This window comes from Quercus lobata, chromosome 5 (genome assembly GCF_001633185.2).
Source record: "Quercus lobata isolate SW786 chromosome 5, ValleyOak3.0 Primary Assembly, whole genome shotgun sequence".
In the NCBI taxonomy this organism is placed as follows: Eukaryota; Viridiplantae; Streptophyta; class Magnoliopsida; order Fagales; family Fagaceae; genus Quercus; species Quercus lobata.
Genome location: NC_044908.1, coordinates 58,622,349 through 58,638,583, shown reverse-complemented (window position 1 = coordinate 58,638,583; position 16,235 = coordinate 58,622,349). Strand labels below are relative to the sequence as shown.

Below are 16,235 nucleotides of genomic sequence, written 5' to 3'. Positions count from 1 at the left end.
CCCATAGGTTTGAGTCCGAGGACCATGCAATACCTTGGTTCTGTCCAAAACTCAGTTTTCACATCTAAGTAGTTGGTTTCCCCATAGGCTTGAGTCCGAGGACCATGCAATGCCTTGGTTCTGTCCAAAACTCAGTTTTCACATCTAAGTAGTTGGTTTCCCCATAGGCTTGAGTCCGAGGACCATGCAATGCCTTGGTTCTGTCCAAAACTCAGTTTTCACATCTAAGTAGTTGGTTTCCCCATAGGCTTGAGTCCGAGGACCATACAATGCCTTGGTTCTGTCCAAAACTCAGTTTTCACATCTAAGTAGTTGGTTTCCCCATAGGCTTGAGTCCGAGGACCATGCAATGCCTTGGTTCTGTCCAAAACTCAGTTTTCTCATCCAAGTAGTTGGTTTCCCCATAGGTTTGAGTCCGAGGACCATGCAATGCCTTGGTTCTGTCCAAAACTCAGTTTTCTCATCCAAGTAGTTGGTTTCCCCATAGGTTTGAGTCCAAGGACCATACCAATACAATACCTTGGTTCTGTCCAAAACTCAGTTTTTTGACGTGGGATCTTGGCTTTAGGGGAATTAGCTCCTCGGCCAAGCCCCTAGAACCATCCATGCGATTGACGCTACCAAGCGTAGCCTCTAGTCAAGAATCATAGCCCCTAGCGGAACTTTACGCTAGAACTCTATAACCAGCTGTTAGAAACGACAAAAGAACTCTCTCGACCTACCGCCTATGCCAACACACAAGCCTTTCCCACAGATGGCGCCAATTGTAAGGACGCGATTCGTAACGAACCTTAACGGTGTTGGGTTCGCACGTAAAAATGCCCAAACAATATCATTTGTAGAGCGTGGGTTTGAAAGGCTAGGCCTCAGCCACTAGACGGTGGGTTTTCGTGGTGTTCATACATGGTTAAGTCGTCTTCGCCCCTAGAGTCTTTCTCCTGGAGGCGGGCTGGGAGGCTCTGGTTTTTGGCCATTTTTCCCAGCCCCCTCTTTGAATTACTTACTTTTCCTTTTATACTAGCCTGTGTTTTTTTATCCTTCGTCCACGTGTAGGATCGACATTCCAAGACTGATACTTGTCCCATCAGCCCATACCCGGAGTGGTTGGGGGTGGTTGAAAAAGCTGGAGAGTATGGCTCTGTCAGGTGCAGAGTATTGAATGGCAGTAAGGGCAGCTTTCCCCGGTCGTTACACTTTCCAGCATACCTTTTTCTATTGGCACAGATATTTTAGATTTTTTCCCAAGTTGTTTCTATACCATTTTTGCCCTTTCTTCCGAGGAGACTTCGGACAGGCCGAGGACTGAATCGTCCTCGGCTGTATCCCAATGCTATTTTGTACTTGCATTATCGTGCCTGGGCCATAACCTTCCTCGGCTTGGGCCTTTGGGCTCCAACGAATAAATGGAGCTGGCCCAAAAATTGTTGGGCCCCACAATATTTATTTGAGATATTATATAAGTAAGACAATTGGGGAGGCCATTGGCAGTTTTTCGTCAATAGATAAAGAAATTAAGCATTGTATTATTATTATTATTGTTGTTGTTGTTGTTGTTGTTGTTGTAAGGACCAAATTTGGTTCCTTAGCCCAAAATGTGGATGGACTTCGGCCCAAAAAACCCAAAACAATGAATTTGTAGAGAATGAGTTAGAAAACTGGGCTTTAATGAATCAAACAAACATTAAAGTAGATCCAGATGACAAGTGAATGAAATTAGACAGGTTTATGCTGAAGAAAATCGTCCTCGGCACAGTCCGAGGAGATCAGTTCTTATATATTTCTTTCAGGTTTGATTACAAAGTTAGTTCTTGATTGCTTCTGTGTTTCTCTCTTGATTTCTCCATCCTCTATTCTCATTGCTCCCCCTTCTTTTATACCCTTTTCCCTTTTCATCTCTACCCTCCACGTGTAGGCCAAATTGGTTGATCTTGATACTTGTCCCATCAGCCCCTTTCTAAAGTCTTTAGGTAGTAGCTGTAAGGTTGAAGGCTACTGTTTAGGTATCACCTCCACATTAATGCAGTCAGAGAGTTAACTACAGAGCATTTAATGCAGTAGTAGCAACTTTCTCCTTAGATATTTTAGGACTTCTCCCTGTCTGATGTCTCTGCAATGCTTATTCGCCTCAACGGATTTTCCTGGAACGTTACCTTGGTCGACAGACTACCTCCTCGAATCTTGGCTTTGTCCAGCCGAGGATGCATTTATCCTCGGCCCACCCTCTTAAACCATTATAACCAAAACTAACCTCTTTATTCACTAACACAGTCTCTTCTGACAAATATTTCTCCTCCTTGGACAAACCCTCGTCCTCGACTTGGGGCACAGGCCCAATATACAAATAGATAATGAACTCCTAGGCCCAATATCCCTACAATTATTATTATTATTATTATTATTATAACAAAAATATTAATAATAACAATAACAACAACACAACATAAGAATTAAACAAATTATTAAGTTCTTAGGGTTTGTTATTTATTGTGATAATGAAAAAATAAAGAGTGGTTTCAAGTAATTGTAGTAGTAGCAGTTGTTATTGTTGTTGCAGTAGTAGTAGTAGTAATAATGATAATTAAATAATAAAGAAATATCTATCATTCAAATTCTACCAAAATTAACTATCTTTGTATCAAAGAATAATAATAGGGATGATGATAACAACAATAAAAACATAAAAATTACACTATTACTAAATTCATAGGGTTTATTATTCACTATGATAATGAAAATGTAAATAGTAGTTTAGAGTAACTGTTGTAGTAGTAGCAATAATAATGATAATGATAATTGTTGTAGTAGTAGCAATAATAATGATAATGATTATACTTAAATAAAAAATAGGATTACCAATTATTATTATAGTTCTAACTTCTAACTTCTAATACTAATACTAATAATACGACTAAGTACTAACAATAATAATAATAATAATAATAACAACAATAACAACAACAATAAGATATTTATTATTACATGGATTCCATCCTACACGAACAATCGATTAGTGTATTGGTCTGATGATAAAAAGCTATTAAGCCTATTATCAAGAGTGGATGTCATAGGTTGAAACTCTCTAAAAAATATATATTTATTATTCCTACTATTAAGAAAGCTAATAAATAAATAATAATAATGATGATGGTGGTGTTAGTAGAGAGAAAAAAGAGACTGGATAAGAGAAAAAAATGCAAAAAATGGACATCAAGATTTCCTTTGGAAGAAATTTTTTTATAAAGAAAAATAAAAATTTTGAAATCTGCTTCTTTGGACATCAGAGTTCAACCCATCCTTTCAAGATCCGGATGACTTTTACTCAAAAAAAAAAAAAAAAAATTGGAATAAAAATCTTGAAGATTCGGGTTCTTTATACCTATAAATTGTTTCAATAGAACCACAATTATTAATTTTCTTTGTCTATTAAGAAAAACTAGCGTGTAATCTCATACATATGCATGAGTACAATTAAAAACAATCATAATTATACGGTTTAAATTATATACGATATTAATTTACACATTTTCTAAACTATATATTTATAAAATATGTAATAATTTCCCATTATATATATATATATATATATATAATTGTCAAAATCCCCAATATAAAGTTGACTAAAAATGTGTAGAAGAGGAGAATGTATATTATACAACGTAAAAGCATTTCATGCAACCTTGACATATAAAACGTTGAAGAATCCAAAGATACATAATGAAGAAGATGAACAACAAATTAAAAATCTAAGTTATCTTACTAATGACAAAATACCAGCACGTGACAGAGCCCTCTCCTCCCCATTCACCTTCTTTTAAATCAATTTTCTGAAAATACCTGGGGCAAATTTTGGTTGTCTCATGTATTCTCTTGCTGTTAACCTCGTGGAACTTATAAGCAGGAGCCTTAGCCGCTACTTCAGTCTCTAGCCTACCGAATACAGGCATTTTTTTTTCAAGTTAATGGTAGCAGCTAGGAACTCACTTCTAAAGTTTTGTGTGTTTTTTTTTTAAAAGTATATCAAATATCGGGTCTGATCCAAAATCTATATATAGAAGACAAAAAAAGAGTGATGAAACTAAAAAAACAAAAAAACGTGAGGATCCTTTATCCTTTTTAGGCAGCATTGAATTTTCTTGATTTCACCGTCTACACTACTCTACCAGTCTCCATCGTCGTTTTCGATCATTAAATTCTTGGAAGTACTGAAGAGTTTTAAAACATGGTGAAAATTTTCCGCCTCCTCAAGATTAATCTGCGGCCGACAATTTATTCTTTGTTTATTCAGGGATGGAAAAGTGTGGAATGTTCCTTTAAACGTGGAAATGAGTGGAATTTTCCGGCCCCCTCAAGATATGATCAGGGTAATTGGTGGTTGTAAAATATATTGGGCATCACACTATCTAAGGGAAATGTTAATGTTGTGGGGCACGCTAATTAAGAAACTACTTTATATCATATCATTGTATTTTATGTCAAATTTTTTATTAAAAAATTAGTTTTATTAACTTTACTTCCTATAAAATTGGTCAAAAATTTGATATAATGCACAGTGATATGACATAAAGTAGTTTCTTAGGGAAATGGTCTAGAGATTTTGATTGTTTTCAAACATTAATTGTAATGGTGAAAATTGTTTGTTTCTTGAGATTGATTGATTGATGCGATAATGGAAAAAAAAAAGTTTTCACTCATGTATGTTTGATTGTCAGATTTTTTTATTAAAAAATTAGTTTTATTAACTTTACATCCTATAAAATTGGTCAAAAATTTGATATAATGTACAGTGATGTGACATAAAGTAGTTTCTTAGGGAAATGGTCCTAGAGATTTTGATCGTTTTCAATCATTAATTGCAATGGAGAAAATTGTTTGCCCCTTCAGATTGATTGATTGATGTGAGGATGGAAAAAAAAAAAAAAAATTCACTCATGTATGTTTGATTTAAATGATAGACAAGTGAAGGGATATGATCTCGATGATTGGTTGTTGTAAAATATATTATTGTAGACATCTCATTTTGTGGTTGTGCCCACAATTATGCATCATTGCCTATTACATAAAGGAAAGGTTTTGCTGCGTACTTATATGCAACAATTGCTGCATATAGGTTTATGTGGCAGCAAAAAGAAATGGACAAGTGTTTAAGAGTCTAGCTAATAATATGTACATTGCACATAACCTTTGGACACATGTTGCTTTTTTTTTTACTGCCACATAACAATGTATGCAGCAAAACCTTACCTATTACATAAATTGTCATTGGAATTTTGATTTTTTTTTTCAAATATTAAATCCTTAATGTACTAATAGTTTTCAAATATTAATTGCAATGGAGAAAATTGTCCACCCCTCAAGATTGATTGACCAACACTTTAGGCTTCATTTGGTTGGGATGGAAAAGTGTGTGTGATATAGAATCGTAAGGTGATAAAAAAGATTTAGGGTATGTTTGTGTGGGGGAATGGACCTATATCTGCCTTGAAGACCTTAGCCCGAAAGGAAGTCCTAAGAAATCCCATCCACGGAATGGGCCCAACCTAGGGGCTGATGAGGGATAAAAGGACCTCCTGTTAAGAAGAGACCATTTGGGCCCACTACAAAGGTAATTCGTGAAACCCATCTTCCAGAGGAAACATGGCCCAGTCGAGAAGAAGTCATTCTTTTCTCCGAAGACACCCTTTATTCACCTACTTTCTTGGGGTACACGTTGAAGAAAACGCAGAGCCCAGTGTAATAGTCACCTCCGCATTAAGGGCTTTCCTCACTTAATGTTAGCCACATTGAATGTTGAATGACTGGCCTGGACAATGGGAACACCCACAAAAGTCTATCTTCATGATCAAGAAATGGCAGGAGAAGATGCTGATGTGACAAGTATCCCCCTAAATCTAGTTAAGAGCAGGATAGCTAGAAGAAGACGAGGATGACTATAAAAGAAGGAGGAAAGCAACAAGAAGGGAGATCTAGAAAAAATCAAAGGAACAACAAGAGAGAGAAAGTGAGAAGAATCTTCAGTTATATTTATCCTTTAAAACCTTTGTTTGTACCTCGAGAATACGGTTTCTATGCATATAAAGCCTTAATTTAGTTATATTTTTCGCCAATTATCTTTGTGATCTTCCCCTTGTGGATTTTCATCTCCCATCCTCAATAAATTAGTTTTGTTGATCTTGAATTCAAAGCCAGTTATCATAGCTTTGTGTTTTTGACCCCCACAGTTTGGGAATTGTTTTTTTCCCAGTTTTCTATTTTCAAAATTTGATTTCTATTTTCTAGATTTAAAACTTGTTTGGTAATTGAAAAAAAATAGGAAAAAAAAAAACAATTTCCACATCTAAATTTAGAAAGGAAACTATAAACAAGAAAATAGGTGTTTTTAATTTTCAGTTTCTAAGGAAGCTTGAAAACACAAAGTAAACAAGTGTAACTATGCACTTAAGTGAAGTCCAAGCTTCAAATCTTGGTGGGAACAAAAAATAAAACCAAAAAATTTACATTAAAATTTTGATTTTGAAAATAGAAGAATACTATTTTTTATTTCTGTTACTAAAAACAAGTTTCTGAAAACCAAAAAGCAAAAAACAAAAGCAATTATCAAACATAACCTTAGTTTTCGCTCATGTGTTTAGTTGAACGGATGAAAAAGTAAAAGAATAGAAAACTTTTTTGTTGGATTGGGAAGAAAAAATAAAATGATAGAAAATGTAAAGTGTATAAATTTACTCTCATGTCCCTATCACATAATAATAATAATAATAATAATAATAATAATAACCCCAATTACATATAATAATAATAATGGAAAGTTTTGTTCAATGAGGGAGGAGATAGGTGATTGATTTTTGTTCTAGATAGTACTCATTTTAAGCAACAAAAATTCTCTTTATATAGAGAGTTAGGGCCTGTTTGGTTTAGAGGTGTTTTGAGTGATATGATCCAAAACTCAAAACTGAGTTATCAAAAAACATGGGACCCACACAATTTTTTTTTTGTTTGGCTTGATTTCTTAATCTTGTTTTCATCACTTAAACTCAAAAATTTTGAGTGAGAGTGATGAAAACCGAAAACACCAAATTGGTGTTTTCAGTTTCTGAGATACATAACTCAATGGCAAGATCGTAAATTTTTGACCTCTGTGGGGCCCATATGTGTTGATGGCATTACCTCTCTCTTACTTTATCCTCTCTCTTTCTTCTCCCACTTTTTTCTTTTTCTTTCTTTCTCCAGTTTCTCTCTCTCTCTCTCTCTCTCTCTCTCTCTCTCTCTCTGTTTTTTCTTTCTTTCTTCCTTTCTCTGGTTCAGCCCAGTTCCACCACCACCAGCCAATGACCCAGAAAAGGAAAACCACAAGACCATGATCGCCGGTGCTGGTTCAGCCCAGTTCCGCCGCCACAATCAAAGCGAGAGCCTTGAAACACCAAGACCATGATCGCCGGTGTTGGGTTTTGATTTTGTCGCCGTGATTTTGTTGTCGGTTCTGAGTTTTATTTTTATTTTGATGAATGGGTTTTGATTTTGTCAATGGTTGATGAATGGGTTTTGTTGATGGTTGATGGGTTCTATTGATGGTTTTTATTTTTATTTTGATGAATGGGTTTTGATTTTGTCGATGGTTGATAAATGGGTTTTGTTGATGGTTGCTGGGTTTTGTTAATGAATGGGTTTTGTTGATGGTTGCTGGGTTTGTGGCGATGGATCGGTTTGTAGTGGTTGATGGTGGCTAGTGGCTGGGTTAGTGGTGGTGGATTGATAGTGGTTGATGGCGTTGGTGAGTGGCTGTGGGTTGAAGGGAGGGAGAAGATAGAGATGGAGATAGAGATGGGCTGATGAGACCTGATGCTTCGTCGGGGATTCGATAGGCAATAGGGGATCGGAAGCTTCGCCGGTGATGAGACCTGATGCTTTCTTCTTTCTTTTCTTTTTTCTTTTCTTTCTTTCTTTCTTCTTCACTTTGGTTTCTTCTCTTAGCTGCTTCTTTTTTCTTCACGCGGTGACGGCTGTAATGCAATGAGACCTGATGCTTCTTTTTTTTTTTTTTTTTTCTTCTTCAATCAAACACATTTGGTTGAGGGCCGTTGGTGGGTTTGGATTTTTGATTCATTCGGATTTTTTGGTGGAGGTTGTGGTTGTGTTGAGGGCTGTTGGTGGTGGTGGTTGTGGTTGTGGATTTCTGGATTTGCTGTTGGTGGTGGTGGAGCTAGGTTTCGGTGTAGCTGGGTTTGAAGAGTAGAAAAGAAAAGGGACGCGGGTAGCAACCATATTCTTTTGTGTAGTGTCAGTGGGTGGGTCCATCATTTTGGCAAAAAGTGAAGTTAAAATCTGAGAAATATGATTGAGTTTTGTGACCAAACAAAAGTGTTGGATTTTTTGAGTGATAGTGGAGTTTGGGTTATGAGTTATGGGTTTTGAGTTTGAGTTATGAAAACTGAGTACTGAGATATGAAAACTGAGACACCCCTAAACCAAACGGGCCCTTATTCTCATTGATGGTTGCTCTAAAGAAACAGTCAACCAAGTAAAGTTTCAGCTTTCCATTTACCATGATCTTATAACTTTATTTTCTATTTTAAGTTTCACGTGAACTTCTGATTCATCTACATTTCCCAAACTCTAGTTATACTAACAGCTCAAGCAACAAACGTAAACAAATAGTTCAAAAATTATTAAGCCCCAACATTAGTAAATCCTTGAGTGCTGTCAATTTGAACCTCTCGACAATTTGCTCCTAAAAGGCACAGGATGTAAACCCGAAGGCAACAACAAAAATTTGCATCCATAATCAGCAGTACCTAAAATGCAGTACCCAAGGGCAACTGAATCCCATTTTTCCGGTATTAAACCTTACATACCACTCTGGTCAGTGGTCACAACAAAATGTGGGTAAGTCTAAAAAATCATATTTTGCCACCTTAACCGAAATTCAAAATAATAAAGTTAAAATATTAAGTCTAAATTTATATGGTACATATAAAGCCTTGCCTCTTTAACCCTAGGCAACCCTATGCTCTCCGGTTTATCCATGTGCTTCATACACTTGGTGATTGATTAAATTCCTCTCTATTTTTTCTTTTTCCTTTTAATGCAAGTACTGAACTTTGCGTTGACTGGACCACATCAGATTATCGCTACAGTTGAGATGAGACTGACACTGGAAGAGGATGGTGTGAAGAGTGGAGAGAGCAGACAATATCAGAATACACAGGCTTGGAAAAGAATGGCTTTTACAATTGTAAGTCCTTAATTCAATTATCGCGGTATGTATAACAGCTTTTACCTCACAGCACAGAAATTCCAGAAGAAATGCAGAGCTTTGAGTCAGTACCACAGCTAATTACGTTGTCACCCTTCCACCAGTCAGTGATTTCAATCGGCATGGAAATAAGGTGTTCAATATAAGCCCACTTTAAGAAATTTTGATAACCAAACACACGCTCTCTCATTCCCACCACAGATAAACTAGCAACTTTGTTTTTAACTTTTGTGATGTAATTGCCTAAAACAATTAAAAAACAGAAACAGATAGACAGAGACAACTGAAGGATATTTGCACTTACTATGTCCGACAAATTTTTGCCAGTCTCGGCATCCCATAATCTAACAGAATGATCCCATGATGCAGAATATATTGTTTCCTGCTGTGGCCATACCACAGAAGATGCGCAATGTGTATGGCCTACAAGTGTAGACACAGCCTCCGCCCTAAAACATAATGATAACAAAAATTACTTTCCACAAAACATATAATTGGAGGGTAACATCTTAAACTCAAAACCTATTTATGAAAAGATTGTTAAAAAGGACAAAATCTACCTAAATCAAAGAACAAAAAGGCAAACAAACAAAATAATGAATGAAATTATAATCAGAGTTCAACATGTAAGAATGTTCTACAGCTCTATCGTCTTTGCTAAAAAAAAAGAAAAAAGAAAAGAATGTTCTACAGCTTTCCACAAGAAATAGTTTCTTTACAACTATATCAATGAAAATACTAGCCTTTCAATGATTAAGTGACATCTCTCTAATTTGTGAAATTTACTCTGAATGCTTTAGGGACAGTATTTGTTTGGTGGTACTTTGAATATAAAACTTTGTGAATTTGGTGAAAGTGCAGATGGTCTTATGTGTATGATGATAAACTAGGCTTTAGGTACGCTATTGCTTTACTGGTCTTGTTGGAAGTGCTTACAAGTCCTGAGGTCACATTCAGTGCAAAAGAGAATTGGAAATCAGCTTCTTGGATTACATTCGTAGGAATTAGTTGTGATAACTTATGTTCATTGCTTTTGACTTTTAGGGTCCGTTTGGATACCGCTGAAAACTTGATAAAAAATACTGTAGCAAAATAATTTTTAAATGTGTGAATAGTATCGTGAGACCCATTTTTAATGAAAAAGTTGCTGAAAAGTGAAATTTGTGGCTTCGTGAACAGTACTGATGTGCTAAAAAAAAGTTTGAAAAGTCAAAATTTGCGATTACTGTTCATTAAATAGTACATAAATAGTAATTGCAAATCTAAAAAACGCGTGAAAAAAAAAAAAAAAAAAAGCTGAAAAACGCAAACGCGCTGGTTTTCAGCGCAGTCCAAACACAGCTTTATGTTATGGTTGATAATGTCGTGGGCATCATTTTAGCTACTAAATTCAATTGGGTCTTCAATTATTTTTATTTTCAATTGTTTAGAAAATTTGGTATTCGCAATTTGGCACATAATGTGAATTGGAATGTTCATCTGTGCATTCTATAGTGGTGGAAGAGTTCTGCAACTATTTGTCACAATTGGAAATTAATGTAATGGAGAACATTTTATTTTATTTTTTGCATGCTTTCTAACATAATTAACTTTACTCTATCTCTTGTATAAAACCTTGACATTGAAGGACTTCTAGGAATATCTATTTGAATGTAAAAATGTTGACTTGGTGTAGTTGTTGAGGGTTTGAATGATCTGATTATTTTTATTGATTAGTCTATGAGTCTGTAAACTTTAGAAGCAGCACTAAGATTTTTGGGTTCTAACATTAAGGTTCAGAGTTGTCAAAATATGACTTGATTATTGATATTCAGTTATACTACTGGCTGAGGACAAAAGCAAAAACATTTTATTTTTAAGCGTAGTATCATGTAATGTCTAAATTTTGGAGATTCTACTTCTATATGTGTTGGGCTTATGTCCTCATAGGATTCTCCGGTCTGACATATTTTGATTATGTTTTTATTTCATAGATTTGGCTGTTTTTACTTAGTTCCTTTTTTTCCCCTTACTAGGGAGATAGATTAAAGGGAATAGAGAATTAAGTTATCTTTGTGTTTAAGAAATTCTGTTAAGAGAAAAGATAGTGTGGTCTAACCGTCTAAGGATGTTGAGTACTGTTAATCAGAAATTGATTATTGAAAACATTGATAGCTTTAGCTCTTTCATGTCTTGTTATTTAATTGGGGTTGTTCAACAATTGATAGTATCAAGATATGATATTTTGCACTCAATCTTGAATTTTATTTCCTTGTTGTTAAACGTTAGAACTTAGTAAAAAAAAAATTAATATTTAAAATTTGCTTGAAATAAAAATCTAATGCATGTCAAGTAGATGGTAACTTAGAACATTGATCTTCTATGGATTGCTTTGGCTGATGAAAATTCCAAAGTTCCTTTGGCTTTCCTCGGTGAGATAATAGCTTCAAAAATTTGTAGTGAACTTATAATGAACACATTTCAGCCTATGCTGACATATATCTTTGTTGGTGTTTCAAGGAATGATATATTGCTAAGGGAATTTTATTCTTTTTCATGTAGAAGCTTAATTAGATGGAGCTAATAATGAGACTTGACTAGTACAAGGAAATCTCTTAGTTGTGAGACTGAAGCTGCTATCTTTGGGCTTTATGGTTTTGATCTAGACAATCATATTCACATATGGTTTACATGTAGTATAAAGATATTATTGATATAAACTCTTACTTTTTTTGTTTATATATATATATATATCATTGTATAAGGAACAATGCAGATGTTTATATGTGAGCGTTAAGTCCACCGAAAAGGCCATTCTTTCTCTTTCTCTTCGATTATACGCAGTTTCTAAATGTTTTGTTAGCAATTGCGATGTTCGCCTTTTTGGCTAAAACAAGAATATCCTGAACCACAGATCGGTACTTTTGCATCAATTCCATTGCTCTACTATAAATTTTGCAGGTTGTCATAACCTTGTCATGGTGTTTTGCATTTTGATTGCTCCAAATGCACAAAACAACAATCGCAAAAATTTCAGCCAAGTGGTCTTCTTTTATTCGGAAAATGCCAATCATTAGATGACATAAAGGCACAAATATTTCCCCACAAACTTTTATTAGATCTTTTAAAAATTTTATTAACACAGTTTTGAGTAGAAGATTTTTTAATTAATTGAAAATTTTAATATTAAAGTTTCATTTAAAGCAAACTATTTTAGTAATTTCATTTAACATATATTTCATATAAAAGAAAAAGAAAAGAGGAAACCATCGTTTCAACTTGGACTTTACAAAATATTGTTAAAGTGTTGGCTAACTTAATTGAATTTGAAATTATTCCAACTTTTAGAAGCACGTACATGTGCTAGGTCAATGGGCCTAAACATACATGTTGTCCCAACCATCACCGTTAGCATCAAGCTTAGCCCAATCAAAATCAAGGCCAAGAAAAGCTTGGGATTTTTGTGATCATCATCATCACTGTCAATATGGGTGTTTGAGTTATTTCAAGGTTTTAGGGATATTTTACTCCTTTAAAATGTTTTTGAGGGGTATTTTGGTTATTTACTAACTTGCACCCAACACCTTGATCAGACTGATGTGAACTTTCCAATATGTTCTCGGGAAACAAATGGAATAACAAAAGAATTAGAAAATTTTGCAGATTGAAGGGGAAAAGTACTAAAATTTATAATATGAAACTGAGATATACAATTTTTTTAAGGTTTCGAGGGAATTTTGATAATTTTTTAGGTTTCGGGGGTATTACAATTTTTTTTAGGTTATAAGGGTATTTCAGTCATTTTTTAGGTTTCAGGGTCATTCCGATCATTTTTTAGATTTCAAGGTCATTCAGTCATTTTTTAGAATAGGCATTCTGGTAATTTTAGAGGGTTTCAAGGTATTTTGGTTACTTTATAAGTTTCGAGGGTATTTCAGTCATTTTTTAGGTTTTGGGGGGTATTTTTGTTATATATATTCGTTGATTATTGGATGGATTGGGTTAGGTTGGATACAGTCATATCATATGTGATATTAGTAATGCTTAATGTGACAATTGAACTGTCAAATGTGAGTAAAAAAAAAAAAAAAAAACTACAAAATATGACAAAAATACAATTATATATGATGTTGAAACTGCTTAGTACCCGTTTGGATACAGTTCATATTTATCAGCGTTTGCATTTTGGCCTTTCTTTTTTTTTTTTTTTTTTTTTTTTTTTTGGAGAAGAGCGTTTCACATGAGATTATGCTTTTCCAATGGGTCCTGTGCACTGTTCATGGGACTCATAAGTACTTTATTAAAAAAAAAACTTTAAAACTGGATCCCACAGTACTATTCACACATTTAAAAATTATTTTACTACAATGTTTTTAGTTTTCAGCAAAATAAGCGGTATCCAAACAGACCCTTAATGTGACGATAGAATCATCAAATGTGAGTAAAAAATAAAATAAAATAAAAAAACCACTAAATGTGACAAAAGTATGGTCAGTTGTAATATTGATACTGCCCAATGTAACCCTAAAAAAGTTTTGTTATAGTATTGTATGTATATAATAGTAGGCCAGTTTACAATTTGCACCCAGCACCCTAATTAAATTGATTCAGAGTTACCAATATGTTCTCGGAAAACAATGGAATAACAAAAGAATTAGAAATGAAATAACAAGAGATGAGACTTGATGCAAAGAGATTATGATTGAAATGATAAACTTCGAAGAGAGAGAGAGAGAGAGAGAGAGAGAGAGAGAGAGAGAGAGAGAGAGAGAGAGAGAGAGAGAGAGAGAGAGAGAGAGAGAGAGAGAGAGAGCCATGTCTTTAACATGAATTGAAGGGTTTAAGGATTTTAGTAATTTAATAAATAAATAAAATTGCGTGCAATGGCTCAGACATCGAATTTTGCTACTTAACTACTAAAGGGATTTTCATTTTTATTTATTATTTATTTATGTTTTTTATGTGTGCATCTCCTTCCTGGTAAGGACAAAATTATTTTGTTTAAATTTTGTAAAAGTGCTAGGTTGTTTGTTTTTGGTAAAATTAGTTAATTAAGCTTAATTGTTTTTAACTTTACTATTAGTAGTTTTTGTTGTTGGGCTAATTTTTTTTAGTGTATATTTTGTTTTAGATTTTAAATCTATAAATTTTTTTTAATAGCTTTTAAAATGAGAAAAATGCTAAAGTTACAATTTTTTTTACAAATTTCTATTGTGATGAGTGGTTATTAGTAAGTAAAAAAGTGATGTCAGTGATAGGCCTAAATGTAAATCAGTAAGAATTTACTATCTCAAAAGTTTTGTAAAATTATTGTAGAAAAGTTTGTGGACTGTTTGAAGTCGGGCCATCAAAACTATCAGGAATTAGGGCATGTGTACGCATGAATCAAGGGTGTGTGCGCACCCTCAAAAGATGCATATGTAGGCCAATTTTCTGGACAATGGAACTTCGTTTTTAAGGGCTCAAAACATCATTCTTTGATGTGAGCCAGCCCCTAGACCCTTGGGAATGTCCAAAGACCATTAACAAGCCTAGAAAACCCTAATTTTAACTTATAAATACTCATCTTATATCTCCAATCAAAATCCTAGCTAGAGAGAGTGATTTTTTGGCCTTCATCTTCTCTAAAACCCTATTTTCTCTTTTCAAATCCCTAACACAACACCTTTGCACATTTTTTATAAATAAAAAAGCTATTTTTAGTTAGTTCCATGGCAGAAAGTTTGCTTTCCAAATTTTTTTCTAAAACCTTTTCAAAATCTTTTGTTCTTGAGTTTTGATTACTAACCATTGTTGTATTCTTTAATTATTCTTGTTCCTTCAATCTAATATTTGTGTTGTAGGCATTAAGGGGTCGATTAAACTATCTCAAATTTGTGATTCTAAAGCAAGGTGAGTCTCTTTTCCATGGTTTCTCACTTTGCTAAATAGGATTCACACGGTTCCTTGTTTGATGTTATCATAAGTGTTCTTATCATGTTTGATTGATGTTATGATGTTTTTGATAAGTTGTAATCTAATTTTAGGTTGTTTATAATTTGTTCTTGTTGTTCTTGGTTTGTTATTTTAGTTTTATGTAAAGTTTAACATGTTTATTTATTTAATGTAGTCTAGTTTAATTCTTTGATTTTGTTTCTAAATTATCTATTTATGATGATGTTTGTTTTATTTGCTTCAAGTTAGTTTAGTGTTTAGGGTTCTAACATGCTTGTTTGATATCACATGTTATATCTTTGTTTCATTAATTTCTAAAAATGTAATTTTTTGGATCTATGCTAAAGGATGCGTATGCATCCATCGGGTATGTGTGCGCATGGTTTAACCATGCATACGCATAGTTGAGTATGCGTGCGCATCCTAAACCCAGGTTAGGGAAAAATTCTTATTATTGTTTATTTAGTTATTTTTCACATGATATTTGATTATGTTTAACTATGTTTAGGTTAATTAATTGTGTTTAATTATTTTTCATGTTTGTTTGAATCTTTTTGCCATTTTTGGTTTATTTTATAATCTTTTTGCCATGTTTGGTTTATTATGCTGATCTTACTTAAATGGGAGATTTATTTTCCATCATAATTTTCATTAAGGACATCTATTAATGAACCATTTCAAGAAACTTTTTTTTATAGAAAATTGAAAAAGCTAAAAAAAAAAAAAATTAATTGCTTTTTTTTATTTTTCCCATAAAAAGTTCCTAAGGGGTGACTCTTAATAAAATCCATGTTAAAAAACTTTGAAACCAATAGGTCCATCCTCACCATTAACAACGATGCCATCCAACCAATCATGATCCTTCAACTTAAAGTTGTCAAATGTGACCATATTAGGGGCTCAAATCCGTCTATATGTCATGAAGTCAAAATAGCGTGCAAGCTTTATTACATTCAATCAAATGGAGATTGAACTGAGTTCTCCATATAAAGGAGACAAACGACATTATTGAACTATAAAGCTCCTTGCATATGCAAGCTTATGGAAAACAAATACTTTTGGAAAGCATGGT

At 33.9% G+C, this 16,235-nt stretch overlaps 1 long non-coding RNA gene across 1 annotated transcript; it reads right to left on the bottom strand.

Moving 5' to 3' along the window:
* Positions 1 to 9,067: 9,067 nt before the first annotated feature.
* On the bottom strand, positions 9,068 to 9,313 carry LOC115991524. The gene is made up of 2 exons (XR_004092219.1): positions 9,275 to 9,313; positions 9,068 to 9,148 (listed from the first exon to the last, which is right to left on the bottom strand). It is a non-coding gene; the product is annotated as an uncharacterized LOC115991524 (long non-coding RNA).
* Between the last annotated feature and the right edge of the window lie 6,922 nt (positions 9,314 to 16,235).